The sequence below is a fragment of the Lathyrus oleraceus genome, chromosome 2, assembly GCF_024323335.1.
Source record: "Lathyrus oleraceus cultivar Zhongwan6 chromosome 2, CAAS_Psat_ZW6_1.0, whole genome shotgun sequence".
In the NCBI taxonomy this organism is placed as follows: Eukaryota; Viridiplantae; Streptophyta; class Magnoliopsida; order Fabales; family Fabaceae; genus Lathyrus; species Lathyrus oleraceus.
Window position 1 is genome coordinate 266,746,947 of NC_066580.1, and position 9,248 is coordinate 266,756,194.

The 9,248-nt window shown below is 40.3% G+C and overlaps 1 long non-coding RNA gene across 2 annotated transcripts; it reads left to right on the forward strand.

Moving 5' to 3' along the window:
• Positions 1-5,325: 5,325 nt before the first annotated feature.
• Positions 5,326-8,643, forward strand: LOC127119102 (uncharacterized). Of its 2 annotated transcripts, XR_007802627.1 has the most exons (7): positions 5,326-6,161; positions 6,340-6,503; positions 6,781-6,945; positions 7,166-7,633; positions 7,734-7,777; positions 7,859-8,090; positions 8,235-8,643. It is a non-coding gene; the product is annotated as an uncharacterized LOC127119102 (long non-coding RNA). The 2 variants fall into 2 exon arrangements; XR_007802626.1 differs by having other exon boundaries at positions 7,859-8,643.
• Positions 8,644-9,248: the final 605 nt, after the last annotated feature.

The following is a 9,248-nucleotide window of genomic DNA, read 5'->3' on the forward strand; positions in this document are numbered from 1 at the left end:
GTAATCTAGGTTTTGCATCCTTTTGCTCAAAAGGTAACGGATAGTTGCGTGGTATGTATAGACTATAATCTTAGATCCTACTAGATAAGACCTAAATTTATCGATTGCGAAGACTACATCTAGGAGTTCCTTCTCTGTTGTTGTATAATTTAATTGAGCGGCGTCTAGGGTTCTACTAGCGTAATATATTACGTGTAGTTTCTTATCTTTTCTTTGCCCTAAAACAGCTCCTATAGCGAAATCGATAGCATCACACATTATTTTGAAGGGTTTAGTCCAATCTGGGGTTTGTAGAATGGGTGTTGAGATTAACGCTTGTTTTAACTAGTTAAAGGCTTTGATGCATTTCTCATCGAAAATAAATTCGATATCTTTCATCAGAAGGCCGGTCAGGGGTTTTGTTATTTTAGAGAAGTCTTTTATAAAGCGTCGGTAGAAACCGCCGTGTCCAAGGAAACTACGGGCTTCTCTAACTGTCTTAGAAGGTTTAAGGTTTTCTATAACTTCTATTTTTCCTTTATCGACCTCAATGCCTCTTTCAGATATTATATGTCCTAACACTATGCCTCCATCGGGATTGCCCCTGTTTTTGCTTAAGTCACTTTTTAGGGTGTTGGACTTAGCGGGCTCTTTCTTTGACTTTTTTTTGGAAATTGTGACTGCCAAGTCATTGGTCATTGCAGAACAACCGACATAAAATTTGGATTTGATGGTTCCTTCGACACTTCAGGATGTGTGTGAAGAATGTCCTATGGTTGATCCTTGTATGGGATATTTCATCTTGTAATTCGAAAGTGTAGTTAGACCAACTAAACACTACCCTGCCCCAGGTTAAGCGTAAGGGTTTGTAGATCCGAAAGAAACTCCTACTTCTAGGCTCGAAGTGGTTGACTAGGGATTAACTCCTTATCTCTCCAGTGTTTGGGAATTTGAAATAATGTCTGTACATCATTAGCAGGATTTTATCTGAAAGCATACAGTCAGCAATTATGGGTATTTTGTTTTTGTCATCCTCCTTCCAACATTTACTAACAATAGTGTGATAAAGAAGGTGAAGTGGAAAAGCATGTGTTTGTGATTTGCAAATGTGATAGATGAGTGAATATGAAAGATTGATTCAAAGCATGCATAATCATCCCATTAATAAGACCAAATACAAATAACAATGTTCAAAGCATACAGTACTTAAACAAACAAGAACAAATTACAAGAGTGAGAAAAGGTAAAACTGGCATAATGATCGCCTTCATTCAAATGAACATGCCTTCCTCTTTGGATTCTTCGGCAGAATTTCTCTGCTTGTTCAGGCCGATGGGAAGCTTTACCTTCGAGCTTCACTTGACTCTGCATGCGCTGGCATGGGATTTGTCGTGACATTTGGCCTAACTGGCGTGAATGTAACTGCCTTACTATCAATTAGGTCTTGGACCTTGTTCTTGAAGGCCTTACAGTTCTCTATTGTGTGCCCTGGAGAACCCATGTGATACTCGTAGTAAGCATTGTCGTCGTAGCCTGGTGGGTAAGGTGGAGTTGCAGGTGTTAGCTCCTTCAAAACAATCGATCCATCCTTTAGTAGGTAGGGGAGGATCTTGCTATATGGTACTGGCAAAGGATCAAAATGTATTTCTGGCCTCCTTGCCCTTTGTTGGTTAGGTTGACGTTGTTGCGGAGCACGTTGCATTGATTCTGATGCGGCTGCCGGTAAGCCGACTGTTGATAAGGCTGTTGATATTGTTGCTGATGTGGTTGCTGATATGGTGGCTGATATGGCGTTGGGATGACAGCGGCAACCTGATGATAGGGTATAGGAGCATATGGAGGTGCCCTATATCCTCCTCCTCCCATTATGGCATTGGTCTGCCCTTCTGGCTTCTTTGGGAGATTAGGATAGGGTTTCTTCATCTCACTTGAAGCATTAGCAGCACAAGGTAGCTTCCCTTTCTTGATTTGGCTCTCGATTCGTTCTCCCACGGAGACGACCTCAACAAAAGTTGGGAAACTGGATCCTACCATTTTCTCCATGTATTGGGTATGCAGAGTTCCCATAAACATGTAAATAAGATCTTTGTCAAGGAGATGAGGTTGGACACGAGCTGCTAGCTCTCTCCATCACTGAGCGTATTCCTTGAATGACTCGTTGTTGAGTTGAGTCATGTCTTGCAGCTGGGTACGGTTGGGTGCTAGATCAGTTTTGTACTGATAATGCCTAAGGAAGGCTTCAGCAAGGTCTCTCCATGATTGGACCTGACCTCTCTCTAGTTGCATGTACCACTCCAGGGATTCCCCACTGAGGCTATCTAGGAATTAATGAATCAGGAGTTGATCATTACTGATGTGGGCAACCATCTTGCGGTAGTAAGCTCTGAGGTGTGTTCTTGGGCAGCTGATCCCTTTGTACTTGTCAAAGTCCGGGACCTTGAATTTTTGTGGAATAAAGAGTCCTAGCACCAGGCACATATCAACGGCGTCCAAACCGAGAGTAGTGTGAACCTCCAAGGAGTTAAAATTTTCCTCCAGAGCATGGAGTCTCTCAACAGCTGGGTCTGGGAAACCTCCAACAACAGGTTTGACGGGTTGTGGCATGAAGAAGGCGTCATATGGATCCTCGTCACCTATCATGGATCCATGTCATGCAGATGTAGCAGAATGCTCATGAGGGTTTACATTGACCATTGGGATCGGAATAGGGATCGGTCCTCCTCTGGGCTGGGCAAGATTACCATTAAGGTTAGTCTCTCCAGGGATGCTAAGCGATGGTGATCCAAATTGAGCAACAACTCTTCTGGCTTCGGCGCTAGTCTCGACATCCTTCTCCTTCTGGGCTAAGAGCAACATGGTCTCAAGTAAATGATCCATCTTTACCTGTATGGAGTCAATGTCTGTCCTCATCGAAACTTGGTTGGCTTCAAGTTGTTCGAGTGTCATCTTGTAGTTGCGGCGTGTCTCGTACCGGTGTCGAGTAGTCAGCGTTTACTGGACAAGGGGAGAATATGATGTAAGTTTTTGTTTCTGGACAATGATATGCGATGCATGCTTATGGTATGCAAATGCATGAAATTTTTCCATGTTTTTGGCAGAGGAATACAAATATTCAAGATCAATCACGCGTCAAGTACGTCAGGATAAAAGGAAGAAACAGAGGTTCTCTGATTACTAGAAATTCCCAAAGGTAGGTGCTAAAGTTATGTTTTCAAGGAAGGAACTTAGACTCACGGATCAGGTTCAAAACTTCCTCGCAATGGTGGGCTAGCCACATTGTGATGGGAGTTCTGAAATGATCTAATCTAAGTGGGATTCTCGTATTGTTCGAACAGGGTGTAGACCCTTCAGTTCAATACTACATAATCGCCAATCATGAAAACAAAACTTGGGTTTACGGCGAGGTCCCTAGAGTCACGAATCGTATTTAGAACCTCCCCACAATAATGGGCTAGCCATATTGTGATGGAAACTCCAAACAGATCTACTCCAGGTGGAGTCTTCGTATTGTCCCAATGAGGTGTACACCCCTCGGTTCAATACTACACAACTCCGAGTTCTAAGTTTTTCTCGAAGCTCGGGTATGGAGCTTATCTTACAGAAAACATCAAGCCCTATATTAAAGTATCAAAACACATTACATACAAGCAACATAATAAAATACAGAGAAACAAGTACGGAAGATAGGAACATCTTCTAACAGTCATAGCGAAATCAGACTAAGCTAGGCTAGACTCTCTCTTGCTTGGAGCAGGGTCCCCAACAGAGTCGCCAATCTGTCACACCTCAAAAAAAATGCGATCCCTCCTGATAGGACGCGGAAAAAATGATAGTTCGAAACAGAGTCGCCACCGAACTTTATTTATCCTAATGAAGGAATAGGAAAATATCGAGAAAACCTTTAGGAAAATAGAATAATGGTCGTCGCAACCAAATTTGGGTTCGGGAGTCGATTACGCAAGGGGAAGGTATTAGCACCCCTCACGTCCGTTGTACTCAACGGGAACCTTTTAGTCTGATTTTGCTATTTGACTGTTAATTGAATGTTATATGCTTGCTTCGAGTAATTAGAATTGATGATAGATATGGGTGAAGACCTCAAGATGGGGAAATGAGAGGTTTTTTATTAGTGTGCTCGCGAAGATACAACAATCTCTTGCCTACGTATCCTTATAGTGCAATAAGGAAATCAGAGCATTCGTAGTTCGGGCTACTACAAATATTTGGTGTGTTTTGTTTTGATGAACGACTGTGTAGGTCGACGTTCTAACGGCTAAACACTGGCTTGTCTACTCTCGGTGGAGGCTCTAGCACTGGTTTGTTGTGCGCATTAGAAAGGATTAACAGTGTTCTTTTTGAAAGAGTTTTGGTCACGCGGGGGTGACGAGTTGGATTGATGTGTTCGGGTGTTGTTTGGTTGGTTTCGATCGCCCGGGGGCGAGAAGTTAGCTTGATTTGTTTGAGATGTTTTGAAGAACGACGAAAGATTGAGCAATATAGTGCACACCAATCGTCCAATTCTTTCGAGGAATAATAAGGCGACCGCCTTTTACCCCTTTTTCGTTCGAATTATTTTTTGAAAGTTTGTTTGCGGATGTTGAATATGCATGGTAGTGAGGCGTACGCCTCCTACTTGCTTATTGAAAGAATAATGAGGCGAGGGCCACCTATTCCTTTATCCAAGTTTAGTTAAGATGTATTAACCGGAAGTCGATGATTTGTACAATGTGGCGAGCGCCAATTATTCAAATAATCGAGAGATGGTGAGCCGAACACCTCCCATCTTTTATCATCCGAAGTTTAATTTAAAAAAAATATGTTTTTGGAAGTTGTATTTGATTTGCGAAAATAGTTTGAATTTTGAATTGGTAGGTTTTGAGAAGTCGATGATTTGAACAATGTGGCGTATGCCAATTATTCAAATAACCAAGGAATGATGAGGCGAACGCCTCCCATTCTCTCCATTTGAAGTTTAATTTGTAAAGTTTATTTTGAAATTGTGTTTGATATAAAAGGTGATTTGAATTTATTCGATTGTGGTTTTAATTTGATGACGAATATTTGAGCAATGTGGCGTACGCCAATTATTCGAATAATTGAAAGATAGTGAGGCGAACGCCTCCCATCCTCTTATTATCGGAAATAATTAAAAGAATTTCGAATTTGTAGTTGATTTGAAATAAATGATTTGAAATGTGATGGTTTGATGTTTTAATTAAATGACGAAAATTCGAACAATGTGGCGTACGCCAATTATCCAAATAATCGAGAGATAATAAAGCGGATGCTCGTTATTCTCCTTTTCATTTAAAGATTAATTGAAATATTTTTAGAATGTATATTAATTAATTATTGAATTTTATATACATATGAAATAAGAAATTAATTAAACTAAATAGACAAGGTGTATGGGAAGTAAATAGGGGGTAAAGTCCCAACATATGCCAAAAATTCGTAATGGGCCCTAAGGCCCAAAACCCCTTTTTTTTAACTGAAGCAACCGAACAGGATGAACAAAAAAAGCAATGGGTCGGTGGGCTTTAAGCCTAACGCCTGCTTGTACCGGTCCGATCTGTGTGACAACATCTGAGTGGGCCGTTGTACAGCTGCCCTAAGCGCAGCCGTGAGTGGCTTTTGGCCTTCATGGAAGAAGACGTGTGGCACTTCTTCTTGGGAATCTCTATCGACACTTAATGCACATTAAACCTACTAACATTACCTATTCTCATTACTAAATCATTAATCAACATTAACTATACTTAGGAACCATTACCATTGACAACAGAATAAACACATAAACCCACAACGAGATCTACCCAGTTTGTTCCCCTCCTAATTTATAAATCAACCTTTCCTCTTACCTACGAATCCAACAGAAGGGTATCCCAAGAGAATCCATGAAACCAGATCCAAACAAGTGATGATTTTAAACATGTACAAAACAAACCCTGCCAACAGAGGAGATTAACAAAAACTCTTAACTACAATGTACGACGGGTTTGGTTGAATACAGAGGTAGCCAGCCATTACAACCGATACCTAATGGACGAGAATCGCGGATGAAACGGTCAAAAGAAGATACAATAAATAGTTACCCACTCGGAGGTTCCGAAACCTTTGAATTTGATGAGATCTTGTGAGTTCCAGCGAAGACTCTAGCCCAAACGGGTTTCTTCGACGAGGTACGACTCTTCTCTTCTACTTTGCCACTGACTCCTACCCTCTTCTTATTCCTTTGGGATTTTCTGGGTTCGATTTGCTAAATCTTTAACTCTCTTGGCTTAGCTCATCCATTTGAAAACTTTTTAGCAAGTTTTTTCGTTTTTTAGAGCTTTAGTGGCTTTTGTGGATTTTTGGCAGAGTGACGACGCTTTAGGAAGGAGTCCCTGCTTCAGTCATCAAATGGTTCTTATATAGAGTTCTTGTACGAGGTTCATCCGTCCTTATCCTTCATGAGCTGGCAAATCTTGGATAGGATCAATCCGTTAGATGGAATTTTTCTTCAGATTTGGTGTGGACCAAAGGTAAATCTTCAACTTGTTGAAAGCAAATTCAATCTTGTATTTTTGTCTGTAGTGAGGTATTTGTATCTGTCAATTTGGGTGGTCCCTATTAGTATTAACAAACCATTTTCATGTACTTATTTGACTGATTTTTAAGTACTCCAATATTCCCTCAAACTTTGATTTTCAGTTTGAAAGTCCAAACGTCAATTTTTCATTGTTCATGCCATGCTTTGGAACATGAAAGTTTCAGAATTTATTGGACGTGTCTTTAACCCTCGTTTATTTTTGGTAACAGGAATATCATTTCGAGCCGATATGCTATCACTTTGAGCTGATACGCAGATGCTGACTTTGTCGCTATCACAGGACATTGATAGGGGTTGGTTGATTCCTGCAGGTCTGCGGGAACCACTTGATATTCTACATATCCAAGACACGGAAGTGTGACCTTCGCGGCTCGGTAAGTCAACATGCTATTGATCCAATACCAACTATGCTTTTTGGTTTGCTATAAACTATTCAGATTATAATGCACCTTCTTAGGTTAAAGTCCAGTTTGAAACCTCCTTCCATTCATATTATGGTCTAGTTATTAATGCTGGTGTATCTTAATACTGATTGGAAAAATTGTGATTGATTCCGGTTATCTTGTAATGCTAATGACTTTGTTTTCTTCTCAGGTTACATGTAGGCTCGGTTTGGCGGCAAGCTTCCAAGAGGATTGGCAATGTTGCTGGTATCACAACCATAAAGCTTAAACCATGTATCTCATGGTGTTGTACGATAATGGCACAAGCAAATTCACTCCATGTTGATGGTTTGGTAACCGGTTTTCTTTTCATGGTTCAACATCTGTCATGGTTCTGCTTGCATGATTCCTATGGCATCCATTATGCCATTTGCTTTGGAATATCATATGTTCTGGTTTTGGTAGCTTGGATCACTGTTGTATCATGTGGGATGCTGCCTTTCGCAAACTGTCATCGGATTCACGTTTTGATCTTAACGGTTAATCAACGGACGTGCAGCATGAAGTGTTGCAGTTTAGTGCATTGGGATGCTATCATTTCAACTCACCAAAGCGTTGCCAACCCTGTGCTCAATACCAACAATGATAGCAGGCGATAATGCGACATTCATACAGCTAGGTAAATTGTGACAATGTGAATTATCCCTTTGGAACTGAATTTCTCATTTCGATTTACTCTTGCATTTTATTGTTCATTGTTGTTTGTGGATATGTCGCAGGTTAACGATGCAGTGGATTTCACTGATGTTTGAATTACCAACAGGTGACTGCATTTGGTTTATGCTATTTGGCCTCATTCATGGCAACCCAAAACTAAACTGTAAATGATTTGTGCTTGTAACAGCGTCTGACTTTTGGCCTTACGTTTTGTGCATCGGCTCGGTGTTGTGGCTTCGCTCGCAGCTTTGGTTTCTTTTCACTGATGTGCCACTGCTTAGTTTTGTGCATGTTGTTGTTTGGTTGTTGTTCTTGGTCATGGCTTGGGTGGCAGTGTAGCCTGGATTATGCTGCAAGTATGTGATGGCCAAGCTGAGATGTCAAGAGTCTGATTTCTTTGGACCAATATATTTCCTTTCGTAACATTTTCTCTCTGCTATTTCTTTGGCCCTAACTGCTATGAACTATTCCTCTGTTGTGACTACTGCCGGTAGTTGCTGGTATTGATTTTAATCTTGGACTGTTTGGGACGTCGATTTTTACTTGGCATGTTGTTGCTGCAGGTTCTACGGGTGCTGCAGCGTATGACCTTGCAGTTTGGCGCATCGTGAGATTGCGGTTTTGGCGTTTGTAATTTAGGCCTTAGGACTGATCATAACCGACTGCACGAGTTGTTGTTTTTTTTTAAATTTGAAACGCTTATGTTTGTAGGTCTAGAACTTCTGGTTCTACTAATGTAATTTAAGGCTTGGCAACTCAAACCTCATGATGTTTATATGTGAAATCCAATGGTAATAGCGACTTGCTCCTTATTTGTTCACTCTGCCCATGCTTTGGCAACTTTCTTGTAGATTATGTACTCATGGAAATAGACAAAAGTGACCACATTTTGTAATGGTTTGAAATGTATTGGTTGTAATTGAAGCAGGTGTTTATATATGTTGTATTTGTAAATGAAAGGATGATTTGGTATGTGACCCATGTTTATTTTGAAATCCCCAACATTTAGTTCCAACGTGAAATACTAGTGGACCAAGGACGGATTATGAAGGGGTGAGAAGAGGAATTATGGTTCTTGAGTTGTGACATAATTAAGTTGACTTTGGTTGTATTTTGACTAAAAGAGTCTACCTTTGATCAAAGTTAACCCTTGGTTGAAAGTTTATTTTTTTTTGTATTTTCCTCATGTATGGACACTTATATGTAATGAATAACATTTAGTGCTTTGAATGAAATGAACTTACACTTTGGATTTTCTATGAATGAATGGCCTTGCTTCAACCTATTATTCCACCCTATGTAACATCCTTTCATCATGTCCTTTTCCTCGTATTCGTATAATAAATCACACCGGACAAAAATGGGTTTCATGAAATGCATGTTTCTATGTAATACGGAAATGACATAATAGTGATAAGAAACTAAGGTGAGGTATTCTCGTGATGAAATGTATGCCATGCTGTGCATATGATGCAAAATAAAAATGAAATCAATTCTATGAAAATTTAAATATGCCCGGACCAAATTGGGGTATGACAATTCGGTGTGATCAACTATCCAACCCCATATACCAATGG